The sequence below is a fragment of the Bufo gargarizans genome, chromosome 6 (assembly GCF_014858855.1).
Source record: "Bufo gargarizans isolate SCDJY-AF-19 chromosome 6, ASM1485885v1, whole genome shotgun sequence".
NCBI classification, from domain to species: Eukaryota; Metazoa; Chordata; class Amphibia; order Anura; family Bufonidae; genus Bufo; species Bufo gargarizans.
The window spans coordinates 314345027-314366161 of NC_058085.1; the positions used below are offsets into that span (position 1 = coordinate 314345027).

Here is a 21135-nt window from a genome sequence, read left to right on the forward strand (position 1 = left end):
AACTGCAAGATGCTATCCTATCAATATGGGCCAACATTTCTAAAGAATGCTATCAGCACCTTGTTGAATCAATGCCACGTAGAATTAAGGCAGTTCTGAAGGCAAAAGGGGGTCCAACACCGTATTAGTATGGTGTTCCTAATAATTCTTTAGGTGAGTGTATATCCCTGCAACCAAAACAGTGCTGTTTTGGTTGCAGGGATATATGTCCCCCCCACTTTTTGATAGGGAGGTTTTAGACCAGATTATGGCCCGGGCAGCCATATTCCAGCCGGCTCCACTATTTCTGCTGAGAGATTACATACAAGGCCGTCCATAACCTGTCCCCTCCCTACATCTCTGAGCTACTTTCCCGATACACCCCCACACGCACTCTCCGATCCTCACAAGACCTCCTTCTCTCCTCTTATCGCCTCTTCCCACAATCGATTCCAAGATTTCTCCCGTGCATCCCCCATACTCTGGAACTCGCTACCCCAACATATCAGACTCTCATCTACAGTGGAATCCTTCAAAAGAAACCTGAAAACCCACCTCTTCAGACAAGCCTACAACCAGTGACCCTGCTGCCTCCTCCGCTATGACCAACTTCACCCGCACCTACTGTGTCCTTCTCCCATACCATGTAGATTGTAAGCCCTCACGGGCAGGGCCCTCTCTCCTTCTATACCAGTTTGTAACCTCGTCTTGTTTATGATTAGTGCAATTGTCTGTATTATGTATGTATACCTCTTCTCATTTGTTCAGCGCTATGGAATGAATGGAGCTTTAATAATAAATAATAATAATAATAAGCTCTAATAGTGGCCTGCAGCAGTATGTACTTCCCAGGCGGATCCATGTGCATGGAACTCAACTGAAACGGCAGTGCTTTACTAACCAGTATGGATACACCTCTGGCATAGTTAGAATAGGTTGCATGGTACACGTATCCTACCCATGGTCTTTTAAGCTCCACTACATTTTGACGGCAGAGGTGAGTTTCCTGGAAGATAAGAACATCTGGGTTATACAGACGTGGACAAAATTGTTGGTACCCTTTGGTCAATGAAAGAAAAAGTCACAATGGTCACAGAAATAACTTTAATCTGACAAAAGTAATAATAAATTAAAATTCTATAAATGTTAACCAATGAAAGTCAGACATTGTTTTTCAACCATGCTTCAACAGAATTATGTAAAAAAATAAACTCATGAAACAGGCATGGACAAAAATGATGGTACCCCTAACTTAATATTTTGTTGCGCAACCTTTTGAGGCAATCACTGCAATCAAACGCTTCCTGTAACTGTCAATGAGACATCTGCACCTCTCAGCAGGTATTTTGGCCCACTCCTCATGAGCAAACTGCTCCAGTTGTGTCCGGTTTGAAGGGTGCCTTTTCCAGACTGCATGTTTCAGCTCCTTCCAAAGATGCTCAATAGGATTGAGGTCAGGGCTCATAGAAGGCCACTTTAGAATAGTCCAATTTTTTCCTCTTAGCCATTCTTGGGTGTTTTTAGCGGTGTGTTTTGGGTCATTGTCCTGTTGCAAGACCCATGACCTGCGACTGAGACCAAGCTTTCTGACACTGGCTAGTACATTTCTCTCTAGAATTCCTTGATAGTCTTGAGATTTCATTGTACCCTGCACAGATTCAAGACACCCTGTGCCAGACGCAGCAAAGCAGCCCCAGAACATAACAGAGCCTCCTCCATGTTTCACAGTAGGGACAGTGTTCTTTTCTTGATATGCTTCATTTTTTCGTCTGTGAACATACAGCTGATGTGCCTTGGCAAAAACTTCGATTTTTGTCTCATCTGTCCACAGGACATTCTCCCAGAAGCTTTGTGGCTTGTCAACATGTAGTTTGGCATATTCCAGTCTTGCTTTTTTATGATTCGTTTTCAACAATGGTGTCCTCCTTGGTCGTCTCCCATGTAGTCCACTTTGGCTCAAACAACGACGGATGGTGCGATCTGACACTGATGTTCCTTGAGCATGAAGTTCACCTTGAATCTCTTTAGAAGTCTTTCTAGGCTCTTTTGTTACCATTCGGATTATCCGTCTCTTAGATTTGTCATCAATTTTCCTCCTGCGGCCACGTCCAGGGAGGTTGGCTACAGTCCCATGGATCTTAAACTTATGAATAATATGTGCAACTGTACTCACAGGAACATCTAGTTGCTTGGAGATGGTCTTATAGCCTTTACCTTTAACATGCTTGTCTATAATTTTCTTTCTGATCTCTTGAGACAGCTCTTTCCTTTGCTTCCTCTGGTCCATGTCGAGTGTGGTACACACCATATCACCAAACAACACAGTGATTACCTGGAGCCATATATATAGGCCCAATGGCTGATTACAAGGTTGTAGACACCTGTGATGCTAATTAGTGGACACACCTTGAATTAACATGTCCCTTTGGTCACATTATGTTCTGTGTTTTCTAGGGGTACCATCATTTTTGTCCATGCCTGTTTCATGAGTTTATTTTTTTACATAATTCTGTTGAAGCATGGTTGAAAAACAATGTCTGACTTTCATTGGTTAACATTTATAGAATTTTAATTTATTATTACTTTTGTCAGATTAAAGTTATTTCTGTGACCATTGTGACTTTTTCTTTCATTGACCAAAGGGTACCAACAATTTTGTCCACGTCTGTATTTATTTATATAATTGAACACTAAGGACCTCTTTACCTTTATCATTTAACTGCCGGACATTTCAGGAGATCAGCTTACATGTGCCACCACACCCGGTGTTCGTCAGAGTCGCTGCCCCATTCACACGCACATACACACCAAAGTAGGAAAAGACTGGAACTCCCTACCACAACTCCACCCCTCCCAAACATCCCCAACTCGTCTGAGCCTATTTGTCCCTAACCTACGTAGGAAGAACTTATGGAAGACTAAGGCACTATCTGCCTATCTAAATGGAACATAGAGGGATATTTAAGGTACCCTCTAGGACAATTGAAACTAAGAACTGACCAAAGATGGAGCTTAACCCCTATCAATAATTATACTGCAAATTAGTTAGAAGTTATCCTACTTCCAACAGGAGGGTGCCACAACTACATAATAAAACAAGAGCACCCCAAAGAGCAGTGTCATTCCCTCAAACCCCAGAAAAGGAAATAAGAAAAGTAAGCAGTGGTAGTTTGCTTGAGCGGGTTATATGCAGAACTGTAACTCGCTCTTCATCTCGGATGCTGTCAGTCAATCCAGTCCGATGCTTCTTCTGGAGTCTGGAAGAATCTGTCTCGATCACCATCCTGGATCCGCAGCTTAGACGGGTACAGCATCACATACTTGATCCCCAACTCTTGGAAGCGAGCTCGGGCATTCGTATATTGTATGCGTTGTTTCTGCACTTCAGTCGTGAAGTCTGGATAAAAGGAGATCTTTACATTTTCATATTGAATCTCCTTCTTTTTCCTGGCTGCTGTTAGAATGGAATCCTTGTCTCTATAGTTCAAAATTTTCATAATGAAAGGCCTTGGTGCGGAACCCAGAGGAAGAGGTCTTGTAGGAATCTTATGGGCTCTCTCCACGACAAAGCTTGGCAATAGCTCTATGGACCCAAGGAGGCTTCGAATCAGCTGTTCCGCATAGATCTCTGGTGTGGAGCCCTCCACTCTTTCAGGTAGTCTGAGAATTCTAATGTTATTTCTTCGGTTGCGGTTCTCCGCATCCTCCACTGAATCTTCCACATTACTCAGGCAACGCTCAACCTCCTTTCTACGATCTCTCATTTTGTCTATCTCATGGCGCAGACAGTTAATGTAAATGATCAATTTTCGCGCTTAGCGCTGCCTGACACTTTGCTATAGCGGACATTATCTTATCAGCTTGTGGCTCAGTATGCATGGAGGCACATTGTTCATGGTCAAAGTCAGTCTGACTCATATTGCCCACCAGTGCTTTAAGGTGATGTAGAAGATGTGGTTTTGTGGTCCATAAGTATGTTTTAGGTATGATGTATGTTGCAGGCTTAAAAGGAATATACTTAGTGGCAACGATGTCCCCTGGGGAGGAAGTGCATGAGAACCAGAGACAGTTCAAACTGTGAGAAATTAAGTTGCCCTCAGTGCAGGTTTGATATTTTAGTGATCCCATACGCCATAATTCTGGATCAACATGCTTAATACATGTCCCCCACTGAGTACGGATATTCATCAGGTCCTGGCTCTAGCACCCAGTGGCCGGTATAGCCGGAGCATCATGAATATCAGGACTCATCTGCTTGTGCTTGCACTGTGTATTGAGCGGACTCCAGCGCTGAAGTTGATGGTGGTTTTGGCTTCAAAACCTGCATAAAAAAACCGACACGTGACCGTAATCTTAGTAGACCCTATTGGCCACAGCTGCCATGTTTTTCATCTGGGCATGGGGGTAAAAAATAAATAAATTCATATTTACAGCCTATTTTGGGGCTATGAAAAAGGTCTATTGCCGCCCTACTCTTCTATAACGGTTGACCCGACCATTGAGGCTATGATCAGTAGCAAGCAGCGTATTTTTACAATTCTAGATGCGACCGCCCTTTAATCCTTTTTAGTTGGAAATTACAGAGTTGACAATACGATTGACTGCATTACCGGGTTTTGGCTTTCACGTTTTCATTCATCTTTGGAGCACAATTATTCTTTGTAGTCTTTGCAGTTTTCTTTTTTTTATAATTTCAGTAGGTCCACCATGCTGATCCCGCTATGTCATGAAATGAACTAGATTACATTTTAATTAATATGAGCTAATTAAACAATCTCGGTTGCTCAGAAAACCCCATTAAAGTCTGCATTTACCAGTCATTGTGTAAGCCATGTCATTAGGAGTCAATGACTCCGACAGCCATTTGCTTGTTGACAAGTATAAAATATATGCGCGCTGCACGACATGGTTTTTGGCTTTTCATATCTCTCCAGGCCAATTTAGCATTGCTTGGTAGACAGTAAAAAAATAAAATAATCATAGGGGACGTGTGAATTTACTGTTTTTAAACCACAAAATACTTTGGTTTTTTCTTTTTTTGTCGCATACATCACACCTTGAATATAAATTGGTCCCTCGTTAAAATCTCGACCTAGACACCTACTGTATGCACGAGTTTAATGTTGGAAAACATTGGAATTTGTGCTTTTATCCTGTTGCTACATAGAAGTAAAATATACCAGTGGTGAATTATGACCTAAGACGAGACTGAAATGACACCCCCCTCCAGAATTAATGAGTGCCCATTGAGGATTATGGTTGCTAAGGGCACGTTTTTCTTTTCATGTGGAATTAACCTTAATGGATACCCTGCAACCCTCGTCTTTGCTTTGTATGCGGCTCCCCTGGCTGTAATAGAAAGATTTGTCTTTGGTATAATTTGTAATAATACTAATCAGAATATAATCTGTTTAGGAGCTATGAAGTGTTAACAAGAGGTACGTTGGTTTATCTGACAAAATGTCACTGCTCCCAATGACTGCGTACAGTCACATGGGAAGTATACTGACTCAGTGGTACAAGGCACGGCGTTCTGTATCTTTACACTTAATTTACACACGATTCCCAGGTCTTGTGCATGGACTATAGAGAAAACATACATTTTTTGTATTTTTTTATTTTTATTTTTTATCCTTCAAGGGATGTGCTCCCATGTGTCGTATATTAAAGAGGTGCTCCACTTATTCAAAATCAACACAGTCAGAGTTGCTTAACGATATAAAAAAAAAAAAGACTCCCCTCCTCTGCCATTCTAGCGCCACCCGGGTACCCGCTACTTCCTGCTCCCATCTAGACTGGCTACGGTAACCCACACTGAACAGGACTGAAGTATAACAATACATACAAGCTGTGGACCAAAAATGCTTCAGCATTTCTAAAGGGGTTGTCTCACTTTAGCAAATAGCATTTATTATGTAGAGAAAATTAATACAAGGCACTTACTAATGTATTGTGATTGTCCATATTGTCTCGTTTGCTGGCTGGTTTAATTTTTTTATCACATTATACACTGCTCGTTTCCATGGTTACGACCACCTTGCAATCCATTAGTGGTGGTCATACTTGTACACTGAAGGAAAAAGATAGTTTAGAAGGCTGGGGAAAAACATCTATCCATCCAGTTCAGCCTGTTTTCCTGCAATGTTTATCCCAGAGGAAGCCAATTATCCAAATTTTAGGGGGAAAATTCCTTCCAGACTCCGAACAGGCCGTCAGAATAACTCCCTGGAAGTCATTACCAACATTGATGAGTTCTACTCGATGGGGTTTTAAAAGGAATTTTTCTCAGGATAGGACATCAATAATTGACCCACGGGGGTCCCGCACCTCTACCTATCAACTGTTTGGTGGTAGCTTGACGCAGAAATTTCAAAGCTTGGTGCACAGTTAATGGAGCTTGCTTCTGCAGCTCTGCTCCTATTCTCTTCAGTGAGAGCAGTGTTGCAGTACCCACCTTTATCCACTACACAATGGATGGAGCTGTAGTTCTAGAGCTGGAACTACTGCAGAGCTGCAGATCGACAGGATGTCAATCACTCACCGATAAGCTATGGATGTCATATCATTAAAGGGGTTTTCTGAGATTTTAATATTGATGACCCATCTTCTGGATAGGTCATCAGTATCTGATCAGTGGGGGTCTGACACCCAGGACTCCAGCGCATTAGCTGTTTGAGAAGGCACCAGTGCTCCTGTGAGCGCCGCTTCCTTTTTGCAGATTTTCCTAGGCTTAGGTTCCATTCACACGCCCGTAAGTGTTTTGCGGATCCGAAAAACACGGACACCGGCAATGTGCGTTCCGCATTTTGTGGACCGCACGTCACTGGCACTATAATAGAAAATGCCTAATCTTGTCCGCAATTTCGGACAAGAATAGGACATGTTCTATTTTTTTCGGGAACGGAATTGCGGACCCGGAAGTGCGGATCTGCAATTCCGGATCCGGGCTGCACATAGTGCGGCCCCATATAAATTAATGGGTCTATAATTCCATTCTGCAAAATGCGGGACAGAATTGCGGACATGTCAATGGAGACTTAACGACACGTTCATCGGTCACATGGCCTAGGCGCAACTCAACCCCATAGATGTGATTGGGGCTGAGCTGTAATACTAAGCACAGCCTGCTTCACAATGTGCGGCGCCGTGATTGGTAAGCTGCGAGAAGGCCATGGCACCCACAGGAGCATCTGTGCCTTCGCAAACAGCTGATTGGTGAGGGCCTTTTAATCTTAACGTTTTAGAGCATTAGGGTCTACACACACACCCTAGTGTGATATGCCTACACGGTGCCCCCATATATTTGCATGGCTACAGCACTTGTCTATGTGAAGCAGGCTGTATATGTAAGATAATGGCTTTGCATAGTAACATGCTGTATAGTGAAACAGTGCATTAAACTAGCTGCAGTCTATAACAGGCTGTGCCTGAGCATTACGTTCCTATAGGAGCATTTTTGCATGGACCATATTTGAGCCATAGCATCTTCACCTTCTCCTCTTGAAGTTCATCACTGGGTAGAAGCAATAGAGAAATTGATGTGCAAAGTGATGTGCAGCTGAATGCCCAGTCACTATTTAGTGCTATATAGACTAAAATAAAAAAATATTACCATTGGAATAACATGGGATGAAAATAGAAATTGTTGGGCTCCTAAATTACCTTGTGCACCCAGGAAAGGCTCAGTATGAAAAGTACGATATATCACATGCTATTTTGCAGGCATCAGAAAACTTTAACGAGTTTTAAAAAAATATAAAATTTAAATAAAAACAAACTCACTTATGGGGGAACGAAAAGAACACTTACCTGGTGACATCCTTTTTATCTGCAGATCCATCAATGGGCTCCTCTTCTAGCATCCAAAATGGCCGCACCACTTCTCAGACCACCTGAAGCATATTGTGCTTGTAGCCCAAGACACTTGCTGCTGCCCTTGGATTGGGCAACACTGATCCCCCCCATAACATCGTCCTCCACAGATCCCCCACATAACAGCGTCCTCCACAGATCCTCCACATAACAGCGTCCTCCACAGATCCTCCACATAACAGCGTCCTCCACAGATCCCCCACATAACAGCGTCCTCCACAGATTCTCCACATAACAGCGTCCTCTACAGATCCCCCATAACGGCGTCCCCCACAGATTCTCCACATAACAGCGTCCTCTACAGATCCCCCATAACGGCGTCCTCCACAGATCCCCCATAACAGCGTACTCCACAGATCCCCCACATAACAGCGTCCTCTACAGATCCCCCATAATGGCGTCCTCCACAGATCCCCCCCCATAACAGCGTCCTCCACAGATCCCCCCATAACAGCATCCTCCACAGATTCCCCTATAACAGCGTCCTCCACAGATCCCCCCCATAACAGCGTCCTCCACAGATCTCCCCCATAACAGCGTCCTCCACAGATCCCCCCCATAACAGCGTCCTCCACAGATCCCCCCCATAACAGCGTCCTCCACAGATCCCCCCCATAACAGCGTCCTCCACAGATCCCCCACATAGCAGCGTCCTCCACAGATCCCCCTCCCATAACAGTGTCCTCCACAGATCCCCCATAACTATGTCATACCCAGCTGCGTCAGCGGCTCATATGGGAAAATCCAAGCAAATAGACCTCTAGCACAATTCCCTTAAAATATTGCATCGCATATCGTTATCGCAATTTTTTGGGCCCTAATCACAATCGCACAAGATTCCCATATCGTGCAGCCCTACTAGCTATACAAAAATTTTAATTATATGCAATGACAAAAGCATTCAGACCCAGGTGCTGGTTTGAAATACGTAGAATGTTTCGTGACACAGCCCCTTTAAAAAAAAAAAAAGCATTTTATGATGTCTGTTAATCACTGTTTATGTCTAAATTGCGCTTTTTGCAATACGTAACTGAGATGTGTTCACTGTAGTTGTCTGAGACTGATGATGATAATGGTACAGGAGCACAGTCAGAATCCTCAGAGATGGGTGTCAAGGGAAGAGAACAAATGAATCCATTCACCCAATTGTCGTTTTGTGTAATTGCATTGTGGCTCCCCTCTAAGGCCTAATGCACACGACCGTATGTAGTTTGCGATCCGCAAAACATACGGATGACGTCCGTGTGCATTATGTATTTTGTGGAACGGAGCAGTAGTATCCTTGTCCGTAATTGGGACAATCAATAGGACGTGTTCTATTTTTTTGCGGAACTGAAATTACGGACATACGAAATGAAATGCACACGGAGTAACTTCCGTTTTTTTTGCAGACCCATTGTATCGAATGGTTCCGCATATAGTCTGCAAAGAAAATACGTTTGTGTGCATGAGGCCTAAGGCTGAGGGGTCTACTCTTTATTATATTACTTGTGTATAACAGCAGTCTAGGATTATATGTTGAGATTAACGTAAGAAATACATTCATTCTCTTGTGTATACTGAAATCTTGTCATACTGTCAGCTTTTAAGCTCCTCCGACAAACTTTTTTCTCATTTCTTAAAACAGATTTCTGTACCATCGCACAAAAAAGCACAGTTGGTTTCCACTCTGCTTTATCATCTACAAAGAGGCCTCTATTCCTTGCTTTTATGGTTTTATTATCTGTTGGATCTTGCCTTTATGTACTGTAGGTGTAGCCCCTAGGCACCCTGCAAGGCTTGATTCATCTGCTCGCTGTAATGGGAGAACATCTTTTTGAGTAAATCTGAATTGTAGCAAGAGCATTCAGGTTAAGCCGAGGAGAGTTGGGCATCCTCATACTGGGAGCATTATCATGTGGAGCGGTGTGGGCTCAGTAAGAAGAGGTAAACATCTATGGTCTGACATGAAAATTGCCAAAAGTAGTCATAATCCAAATCATCCTGATTGGCTGGCCTGCATCTATGGCTTTGCTATGTTTCTGCACATCCCTCATGTGGGAGCCTTCACATGGTCTAAGTCGCTGTCTCTTTCCTCTGGACCAGTAGCTCTGTCTGAGAGCTTTTTAAGATTTTGCCTTATAATGGAGGCATTTTCTTTGACGCCTCCCACCACCTGTTATTTATTGCATTGACCCTATTTGTATCTCCTAGAGTGGGCTTTCTCATGGTGTGCCTGAGGGGCTGCTGGTGAGGCAGCCATGGCCCTATTCTGCCTACAGTTGTGGCCTTTCTCCCAGGCCACATGGAAGATTGTGCTCAGTGACAGGTCTCATGGGCTGTCTAGCTCTTGTAGCCAATCTTGAACCTATACCCCTATCTTTGGCACACTGTTCCAGTTTTGCGATCACCTCCTTGCGGAGTGTTTCACTCTAGCAGGAGTGCACCACCCAACACTACCTTGGAGTTCTTGCTCCACTTTCTTACTGCCTTGTTTCTCAGCAGTGGTATGAGCAAACCCGAACTTTACAGGTTCCGGCTCGGTGTTCAGGCTGTTGAGGAATTCCGTTATAACTGATTATAACAGAATTCTATGACGGAATGCAAAATGGAAGCCTTTAAGAGGCATTCGGTTTTGATTCGTCATAATGGAAGTCTATAGCCAAGCATAATAGATCCGTCTGGTTTCCGTTATGCAGGATGAAAAAATGTCCTGCATAACGGAAACCAGACGGATCCTTTAGGCTTGGCCATAGACTTCTATTATACCTCTTAAAGGCTTCCGTTATGCATTCCGTCATAGAAGTTATAACAGGATTCCTCCACTGCCCAAATGCTGAACCCAAACCTGTAAAGTTCAGGTTAGCTCATCCCTTCTCAGCACACATTTTTTGTACCCGGCAGCCCTGTGGGATACCCATGCTCTGTTGCCACTTGCTAGTGGGAATTGAATAGAATTGTAACATCCCAGAGTTGTTACGAAACTCTTTTACCCTGCTACAACCTGTTAAGGGCATTAACTTTGTCATCTTGTGTAATTTCACAGTAATTATATTCTCATAAATGTGCATTCAAATCCTTGTTATACGTATTGCTGTAATTCTCTATGTTCACCAGCAGGTGGCAGCAATGTGTTCAACAGGGACTTAGCTACAGTTTAGTGTTTCTGAACTGGAATAGTTCATTCCAGTTCAGCTCCCCCTCTATGAGCAGAAGTGGGCTGCCCCATGTCCTGCCTCATGGGGAGAGAAGGAAGTTGAGTGAGTGTGCCAGCCACTCTGGCTAGGGGAAGGCTGTGCTTGTAGGAGCTCCCAGATTTAGGGATCCAATCCAGGATCTTGTCTCGGCTGAGACAATTGATCATCATCCCCAGCCTGAGCCTTGCAGCCTCAGCTGGTACAAGCAAGCATCCAACTCCAGGTATAGGAAGAAGCATACCCTGAGAAAATAACTGTGAGTCAAAGTCCAGAAACCAGGAGAAGCCATATTCTTCCTCAGCTAGTCAGTCCCCAAGGCAGCAGAAGATGGTCAGCGTAGAAGCCAAATTCCTGCCATACATTGCCAATACCTGCTGGGACCAAAGACTATTGCTGTACCTTGTTTGGATGAAAGCTGCAACTAGTAAAGACAAGTTTGAACTTGACTTAAAGTCTGGATCTCAATTACTGCTACAAAATCCCTCAATTACTCCTACCCACAACACTCATTTTATTGCAAGTGAGCCAGGATCCAGGAGTCCAGCCGTACCAAGATAGGAGACATCGTTGACACCATTGCTATTACCACACAGAGACATTACACCACTCTGGCATTCCTAACCTGGTACGTGAGTTAGAACACTTTAAAGGGCCCTGCGTTAGTACCCTGCGCACTCTGCAATTGGTGTCATGAACAAACCATAGACTATTATCTACATTTCCTGACCCACTGCATAATTTGGCCTCCATGTAACTGCACCCACGGTCCGGCTCATTGCATTTACGTGGCGTCACGAACAGGACCATAGACTTTTATACCCATATCCTGACCCAATGCATAATTTGGCATCCGTGTAACCGTACCACGGTCCGGCTCATTGCAGAATCATGGATTTTAGACGGATAACCATATCTCAAAAGTAGTTATCACTATAGTGCTGATTTATTGAGCCTTCACTCCAGAAGTCTTCCAACTTCAAAAAGCTGCAAAATGGGGCTTTTTTTTTTGTTGTTGCATTTTTATACCACTCATTCTAGCAGGAGTGAGACGGAGGAGAGTGGGATAGGAAAACTGGTGTAGATTTAAGGATGAGACAAATGTGTCAAACAACATGTGACATTTGATCAATGTGTACATTGTGGAAAAAAGTTGTGTCCCATGTTATGAGAAAAAAAAATGTTTCCCACTTAGTCTAAATTTAGTAAAAAGACTAGTGTTCCAAATCTATATATATAAAGAAGGACGTATGTATGTATGTTCTGCGATCAAAAACGTAACCATCGATTTCAACAAAACTTGGTATACACATCCCTTGCTAGCTCTCTAGCATGTACCGTTCCTGAGATATTCCCAAAAAAATGCAAACATGACACATCACATGACCTGCATTAGCCAATAGAAGTCTGCCGGTCTTTCTCTTCCTATCCTAACTGGTCACATGTCCCTTATCAGCCAATAGAAGCTCGCAGGTCTACACATACACACAGTTTTACACCAGGTTTCCATAACAACCTAGTTATTTTTCTTCACTGCTGCAGGTCAGCTTTAGGCTGGGTTCACACCTGAGCGTATTCGATAAGCGCTGTTTACAGGCGTTTTTATCAGGCGTTTTTGTGGCGTATTTTGGGGCGATTTTGGTATTGACCACAGAGGCGTACAATGAAAAACAGAGGTGTTACGTGCGACAATACGCCCCAAAGAAGCTCCTGTACTTCTTGGGGCGTAGGGCTTTTTACAGCGGGTTTGTACGCGCTGTAAAATGGTCAGGTGAGAACCATGCCCATAGGGAAACATTGGTTTTTGCCTGTTGAGAGTTTTACAGCGCGTAGGAACGTGCTGTAAAACGCTCAGGTGTGAACCTAGCCTTAAAAGGACACGGAGCTGTGGATGACACTCTTAAGGAAGCGGAGTGCTGTGGAGCTCACAGTTCAGGGGCAGGTAGGGTGCCCATTCAGGCCACCCTCAAAAGACAGACTTAAAAACACCACCCACAGGTCCCACTAAGCCACACCCCAATCAGGTTAGGATACGCCCCCCCCCCCACCCACTCCGCACCCGACAGGGATTTAAAAAATGAAGCTAAAAATCAACTTCTGTCAGCTGCAGAGGTGGGGGGCCACCCTTAAAATATCGACTTAAAAAACCTGCCCCCAAGTCCCACTAAGCCACGCCCCCTCCCACTCCGCAGCCGACGGTAAAAATCAACTTCTGTCAGCTGCAGGGGATCAAGGGAGGATGCCTTTCTCCCTGCAGCTCATGCTCAGACAGCACAGTGCTGCTGTCTGAGAGTGAGCTGTTCAAAAGAACATCCCTGTGTCCGTCCAGGCCCTGCACCAGACGGAGGACAGGCAGTCTGAAAGCCAGACTTTCCAGCCTAAAACCGGACCTCTGGCCACCCTAGGGGCAGGCTGCTGTTGAGGTCACAGTTAAGGGGATGTTCCTCTATGGAGTTCAGTGTTAAGGGGTAGATTGCTCTAGAGGCCATGTTAAGGGGACAGGGTTTGTGGAAATCACTGTTAAGGAGATGTGGTACTGTGGAGGTCACTAATGAAGGGGCGGCCATTGTGATGGTCACTGTTAAAGGGGCGGGATTCTGTCGAGGTCACTGTTGAGGGGACAGGAAACTGTAGAGGTCACAGATCAGGGGACGGTCCGCTATAGAGGTCAGTGTTAAGGGGCGGGGTGCTGTAGAGGTCACTGTTGAGGGGGATACTGTTGATGTCTTTTAATGACATACACAAACATTAAATTAAATATATCTGTGCAAAGCTGGGTCCTTCTGCTAGTATACAGTATATTTACACCAGCCTCGAGCATAATACAAAATGGACAAAACAGCATGACATAGTAGATGGCTGATGTTCTGTACATTATAGACAAGTAGCTGCGCTGCAGTCACTAGATGTTAGATTAAGGCCCCATGCACACGGCCGTGTTTCACGGCCGTGTGCGGGCCGTGGAACCGCGGCCTGGATCCCTCCAGAGAGCAGGAGCACACGGCGTCACTGGTTGCTATGACGCCGTGCGCTCCCTGCTGCCGCCGCAATACAGTAATACACTGGTATGATCTATACCAGTGTATTACTGTACTGTGCCGGCAGCAGGGAGCGCACGGCGTCATAGCAACCAGTGACGCCGTGCGCTCCTGCTCTCTGGAGGGATCCAGGCCGCGGTTCCACGGCCCGCACACGGCCGTGAAACACGGCCGTGTGCATGGGGCCTAAGGCTGCCAAATAAATTAGTCTCAAGCCTAATATCGAGTGGGGCACTTTCTGAAGTGCAGGAAAGCTATTTCAGTATGCAGGTATCTGTCATTGTTATCATTCTTGTCTGACCATCCTCATAGTCATCAAATAGGCTTTGTCCATATGTGACATGCGGTTACATTTGTCCAGTAGTTGCACACTCAGAGTTCTAAATGTTGTAGTTAAAGACATTGTCAGAGAATTATTAAAATTAAAATTTAACTAAACTTTTATTAACATTTTTTTAATGTCCCAAATGCCCTAAAAATATTTTTTCTAGTGTATACTATTTATTGATTTTGTATTTTTACTAAAGATATTCCCCTCTAAAGCGCAGATTTCCTGCACGCATTAAATTCACTATTCTCCACACCACTGACTAAAAGTCCTGCATGCAAGCTTTTAGCTAAGGCTACTTTCACACTAGCGTTCAGAGCAGATCCGTTCTGAACGGATCCGCTCATATAATGCAGACGGAGGCTCCGTTCAGAACGGATCCGTCTGCATTATATTGTATAAAAATTTCTAAGTGTGAAATTAGCCTCAGCGGATCCGTCCAGACTTTTACATTGAAAGTCAATGGTGGATGGTTCCGGTTGAAGATTGAGCCATATTGTGTCATCTTCAAACGGATCTGTCCCCATTGACTTACATTGTAAGTCTGGACGGATCCGCACGCCAGGCGGACACCCGAACGCTGCAAGCAGCGTTCAGGTGTCCGCCTGCTGAGCGGAGCGGAGGCGGATCCGGGTCCACTCAGAATGCATTAGGGCTGGACAGAAGCGTTTGGGTCCGCTTGTGAGCCCCTTCAAACGGAGCTCACAAGCGGACAGCCGAACGCTAGTGTGAAAGTAGCCTTAGCGAAGCAGACACAGACAGGATGGCACATGGTTACAGAATATCCGCACATGATTACAGAATGCACATGGTTACAGAACGGGACGGCCCCATCCATAAAGTGTGGAATCCGGACTCCGTACACCATTGAGAAGTCAGTGGTGTAGAGAATAGTGAATTTAAATTGTGCAGGAAATCTGCGATTTAGGTGGGAATATCTTTAGTAGAATTGCTAATTCAATAAATAAAGTACTGTATTTTTCGCTTTATAAGACGCACCCCCCCCCCCCCCAAAAAAAAAAAATGTGGGGGAATTGGCTGTGCATCTTATAAAGCGAATACTAGTGAGCGATTCCATATGGAAGCGCTCCCTAGTATCCTTCCTGACAGCGTACAGCTATGACCTGACGCTGAACGCAGTCAGGTGACGGAGCAGCGCAGGCCGGGAAGACATGGGATTGCGACTTCTGCCGGCAATGGAGAGGAGCTGCGGCGCAGGACAGGTGAGAGAAGTTTTTTATTTTAATCTGATCTGAGGTTTGATGGGGGTCTCACTAAGGACTGATATAAAGTCTAGATGGGGGGGTCTCCCTATATGGGCTGATCTGAGGTCTAGATGGGGGTCTCACTATGTGGGCTGATCTGAGGTCTGATGTGGGTCTCACTATGTGGGCTAATGTGATGTCCTGATATGGGGGTCTGATCTGATGCTCTGATATTTATGGCGGTCTGATCTGAGGATCTGATATGAGGTCTGATGAAAAATATTTTTTTCTTATTTTCCTCCTCTTAAACCTGGGTGCGTCTTATAAAGCAAAAAATATGGTACATTACAAAAAATTATAGGTCATTTGGGACAGAAACTTTAGTAAAAGTTTAGCTACTCTTTTTAAAGGGAACCTGTCATCAACTTCATGCTGACCGTACTGAGGGCAGTATAAATTAGTGACAGAAATGCTGATCTCAGCGGTGTGTCACTCATCAGCTAAAAGTAAGTGGTTGCCGAGAACCGGCATCATAATCATTGCAGCCCAGGAAAAGAGTCAAATCTACCTGAGAAGAGTCATGGTCATTCATGAATTCCTGCTCTCCTGCCCACCACTGATTTACAGGTGCATTGGCCAAAAAGGTATTTGTTTTTGTTTAGGCATTTCTCACTGTGTTGTTTTGTTCTGAGTTATCACCTATTTTAAATTTTATTTAGTAAAAGTTATGTTTTAGGTTTCAAGCCCAGGTCTTTTTGGGATAATTTAGATCATACTTCGTCCACTTTCGCAGAGAGTTTGATCCTTTCTTTCTGCAACACCATTTTATTTGGGATTGTATGGTACAGTAGTCTCGAATAAGATTCCACTTATCTTTAAAATGGTTTGCGTCTTCTCACTTGTGCATTCAGTTCCATCGTCTGCACGTAGAATCTTTGGATTTTTCCCAAACTTGTTACTTACCTCAGAGGGATATTCTTCAAGTTTCTCTGGAACTTCATTTTTGCTGTGAACAACAGTATGCCTTGAATAATAATCAATTAAAGTGAGAAAATATCCTTTTTTGCCTTGGGTGAGCATAGTCATTGGACCAAAAACATCTGTGTGTATTAAGTCAAGTAGCTGCTCCGATCTTGTGGTACTATTTTTTTGGGAATGTTTTCCTGGACATTTTTCCTTTTAGGCAGCTTGTACATTTAGTCATCCGATTGCATAGGTCTGTTTTTACACCTTCAGCAAGCTGGTCTCAAACTAGCTTTCTTATTGCTTCCTGGTCTCTGTGTGCAAGACGTCTGTGCCATACGTGAACGCAATCTTTGTGCTGTTCTTGTTGGGCAGTACACACACTTTCTTTGCGTTTTTGTTGATACAGTTCATCTGTAATTTTTCCTTCTGCAAGTGTGTGAGATAATGCAGCGACCATTCTTAAATGTGACTTCATTGCCCTGTCCTGTGAGTTTCTTCACAGACAACATATTGCTTTCAAGACTAGGGACATACAGCGCCTGCTTTACTGGAATCATTTGTGTTGGGGAGACCTAACAATTCATGTAGCCATCTTCTGCTCCTTCTGAAGTCATATACTGCCCATTAGCAAGGTAACTTTCTCTGCCTAACTTTGGTGAAGGTTAGAGAAGAAGCTTCTGTCATATGACTAGTTGCACCAGTCTATACACCATGCATGGTTTGATGTACTTGAATTGATAATACATGTAGCCTCAGTATTTAGTTTCACTTTCTTCATTGACTTTTAACTCTCTGTTGATCATTCTGCCTTTTTAGCTGATTCATTCGAGCTTTCCAAACTCTGCAGTCAGCTTTCAGATGACCTGTTTTCTTGCACACAAAACATTGACATATCTCCTTTAAATAAGTTTTGTCTTGTGACTATACCCTGTGTCTTTAATGCAGATTCTGCTCTGTGACTGTTATTTCCCTTTTATGATTTTCTCTTGAACTCTTCTACAAGCTTTCCTTTAACATATACCAGAGTGAGCTCATTATCTGGACGTGCATCTAGTGCAGTCACAAGTGTGTCACAACTTTCTGGAAGACAGCTGAGTAACAGTATTGAAATCTTGCATTTCTCGGTAGAGTTTTCTCATTACGTAGAGCTTGTTGCTGAGATTCATCCTTTTGTGCACTTTCTGTAGCTCCTCCCACATCTCTTTTGCGGTTTCACATTTACATAAGTGCACAATCTGATCATCATCTATACTGAGGGAGCTAGCGCTCTGTGCTTTCTGATGGTAGTGGCTCTGGTTTACATTCTTGTGTGTATTTCCCCAGATCTTCTCGTATTAGAAACATCTTCACTTTGGCCATCTTTGCTTTTCTTTGTTGTCCTTCGGTTTGCTGTGTGCTTCTGGGCCCATAAGTTTTTGGCAGTGGATTAATCAGGTCTCCATCAGGCGTAGCACGGGGAACAAGAGGGTTTATTCAGAAATAACAGCACAACATGTGAATATAACTTTCAGTGAGATCAGAATTAGGGATGAGCAAATCGACTTCGGATGAAACATCCGATATCGATTTGCATAGAACTTTGTTTCAATACTGTACAGAGCTCCGTACAGTATTAGAATGTATTAGCTCCGATGAGCCTAACTTCATAAATTGATTTTCTACTGTAAAAAAACATTTCCCAAACTCTGGTTCGCTCACTCCGTACAGTATTGAAACAAAGTTTTATGAGAATCGACTTTGGATGTTTCATCCGAAGTCGATTTGCTCGCCCCTAATCAGAATTTCAGCACATCTGCTTCTGGCTTTCTTCTCTCTCTGTGCTCTCTCTGTACATGTGCAGCAAGTCTCTGCCCCTTCCTGTCTTTTCTTTTTAGCAGAACTTTATTAACAACATAACACTGTGTCTGGAAACAGGCAATCACATAATGTAGTTGTTGCAATACACAGAATAATCTGCATTATTCCAACACATCCTGAATACAATTTAATTCAGAGAAGAGCTACTAAACTGGTACATGGATTGCAGGATAAAACTTACCAGGAAAGATTAAAGGACCTTAACATGTATAGCTTGGAAGAAAGACGAGACAGAGGGGATATGATAGAAACTTTTAAATACATAAAGGGAACAACAAGGTAAAAGAGGAGAGAATATTTAAAAGAAGAAAAACTGCTACAAGAGGACATAGTTTTGAATTAGATGGGCAAAGGTTTAAAAGTAATATCAGGAAGTATTACTTTACTGAGAGAGTAGTGGATGCATGGAATAGCCTTCCTGCAGAAGTGGTAGCTGCAAATACAGTGGAGGAGTTTAAGCATGCATGGGATAGGCATAAGGCCATCCTTCATATAAGATAGGGCCAGCGGCTATTCATAGTATTCAGTATATTGGGCAGACTAGATGGGCCAAATGGTTCTTATCTGCCGACACATTCTATGTTTCTAATATTATCTTCCGCTGGATTTCTGTAGGAATGGAGTTCATGAGGAGACATAAAGTACAGAGGGGAGCTTGGGATGTGGGTAATGAGCAGCAGCACTTGTATGCAGACTCCATTACCACAGCCCCACATTACCACAGTCTGTCCTGTCCGTCCTCTCTGTACTTCAGGTCTCCTCATGAGCTCCATTCCTACAGATATTCAGCTGAAGATCTTATCGGCTGTATTCAGGACCATAATCCCTGAGAAGCAGAGCAGAAAGGAGAATAAGGCAGCTCTTTACCTCAGTGCTGTGAAGTAACTTCTCCATCTGTGTGATTAGGACAGGTTCTGTGTGTACTAATAGGATGGTGGGCATTTTATTTTCCGTGATGATTGTGCCCTAGACAAAATGAACCATTATCACTAATTAAATGTATATAGGAATTTATTTATAATAAAGTAATATTTAAGTATTTTCATTCTATTAATTCCTGGAGAACCCCTGGCTGGATTCTTTTGTCCATCACATTATACACTGCGCGTTTCCATGGTTACAGATCACCCTGCAATCCATCAGTGGTGGTCGTGCTTTCACACTATAGGAAAATGTATCAGCGTCCCTGGTGGCCGGGACCATGGTAGTGCACATAACCTAGTGCTTTTACCTATATTGTGCAAGCATGACCACCACTGATGGATTGCAGGGTAGTCTGTAACCATGGAAACGAGCAGTGTATAATGTGATGGAAAAATGAATCCAGCCAGCAAAGGAAGCAAAATGTAGAATAACAGTAGATTAGTAAGTACCTTGTATTAACTTTCTCTACATGATGAATGCCACTTACTGAATTGAGACAACCCCTTTAAGGGTTGGAACTGGGTCCTATTAAAGGCTGCTATATGCTCTGGATAAGACACTCTTTGTCTGGTCATCATGTGTGTTGCCGTATGTCTTACAGTATGTTAGAATCTCTCAAGTGAATGGGGCTGAGCGAGACACCAAGCACAGCCACTATACAATGTACGGAGCTGTGCTTGGTAAGCAGGGGGAAGGCATTGGTGCTCCCAGGAGTCCCCCACCGATCAGATACCAATGACCTATCCTGAGGATATTTTGTTTGTATTTTAAGTTAACAATCTTTAACCGTGATGGGGGACGGGTAACAGTGCACGTCGTGGTAAATTACTGTGAGACAGCATAAATCCCAGACATGATCCTCATGTGACTTTACACTCTGAATTATATATACTGTAATTAACAACTTGTGATACAGAGAGGAACAAGTGTGATTCAATTCAGTATCACATGTATGCAGAGTGAAACCCAGTGGATGCAGCATATTTGGCATCTATTCTAGAAAGTCAAGGAGATAAATAATGTATAGCATTTCTGCTTTATATATAAACCTGTTATCGACGGAACATTTTTTTTTTATTAGTAAACAAATGTACTTTTTATTTAACCACCTAAATGACCAGACCACTTTTTACAATTCTGCACTACACAAATTTCACGGTTTATTGCTCGGTCATACAACTTACCACCCAAATGAATTTTACCTTCTCTTCTTCTCACTAATAGAGCTTTCATTTGGTGGTATTTCATTTTTAGTGGTTTGGGTAAAAGTTATAGCGTTTACAAACTATGTGCAAACTATGGTGCAAAAAAATTAATTTACGCACTTTGACTTTCTGAGCACCTGTCATGTTTCCTGAGGTTCTACAATGCCCAGACAGTACCAAACGTCTGCATTCGATCCACTAAAAATGTGGATTGGATGTGGACAAAAACGGTCGTGTGCATGAGCCCTAAGAATTAGGACCTGAATTACAGACATCTAAATTCACTAATTCTGGTAATTCTGTTTAAGTTTAATGTGGTTATAGCGATACTATCTAGCGGTGTTAAGTTGTATTACACTTTGTTTTTCCTGTTACAAAGACTACTGTATTGTGGGTGTTGCACTGCATTGTGGGAGTGCAAAGCATCCTGGGAAAGAAAAGCCTCCAGTCTCCAGGACACATCAGCAGAGCTGTCCTTTCGCATATCTCCTTCTCATACTCCATCCTTGTAAAAGCATATCTTCTGAGAGATCTATCTTTTTTTCAGGCATATTGCGTTATGCAGAGCTGTTCCGTTAGTTGTAATTG

General features: G+C 43.3%; 1 protein-coding gene across 4 annotated transcripts in view; it reads left to right on the forward strand.

Annotated features, from left to right (window-relative positions):
* Positions 1 to 21135, forward strand: part of LOC122940789 (solute carrier family 22 member 15-like) — a 281156-nt gene that overhangs the window by 214643 nt on the left and 45378 nt on the right. The gene's annotated exons all lie outside the window — the stretch shown is intronic.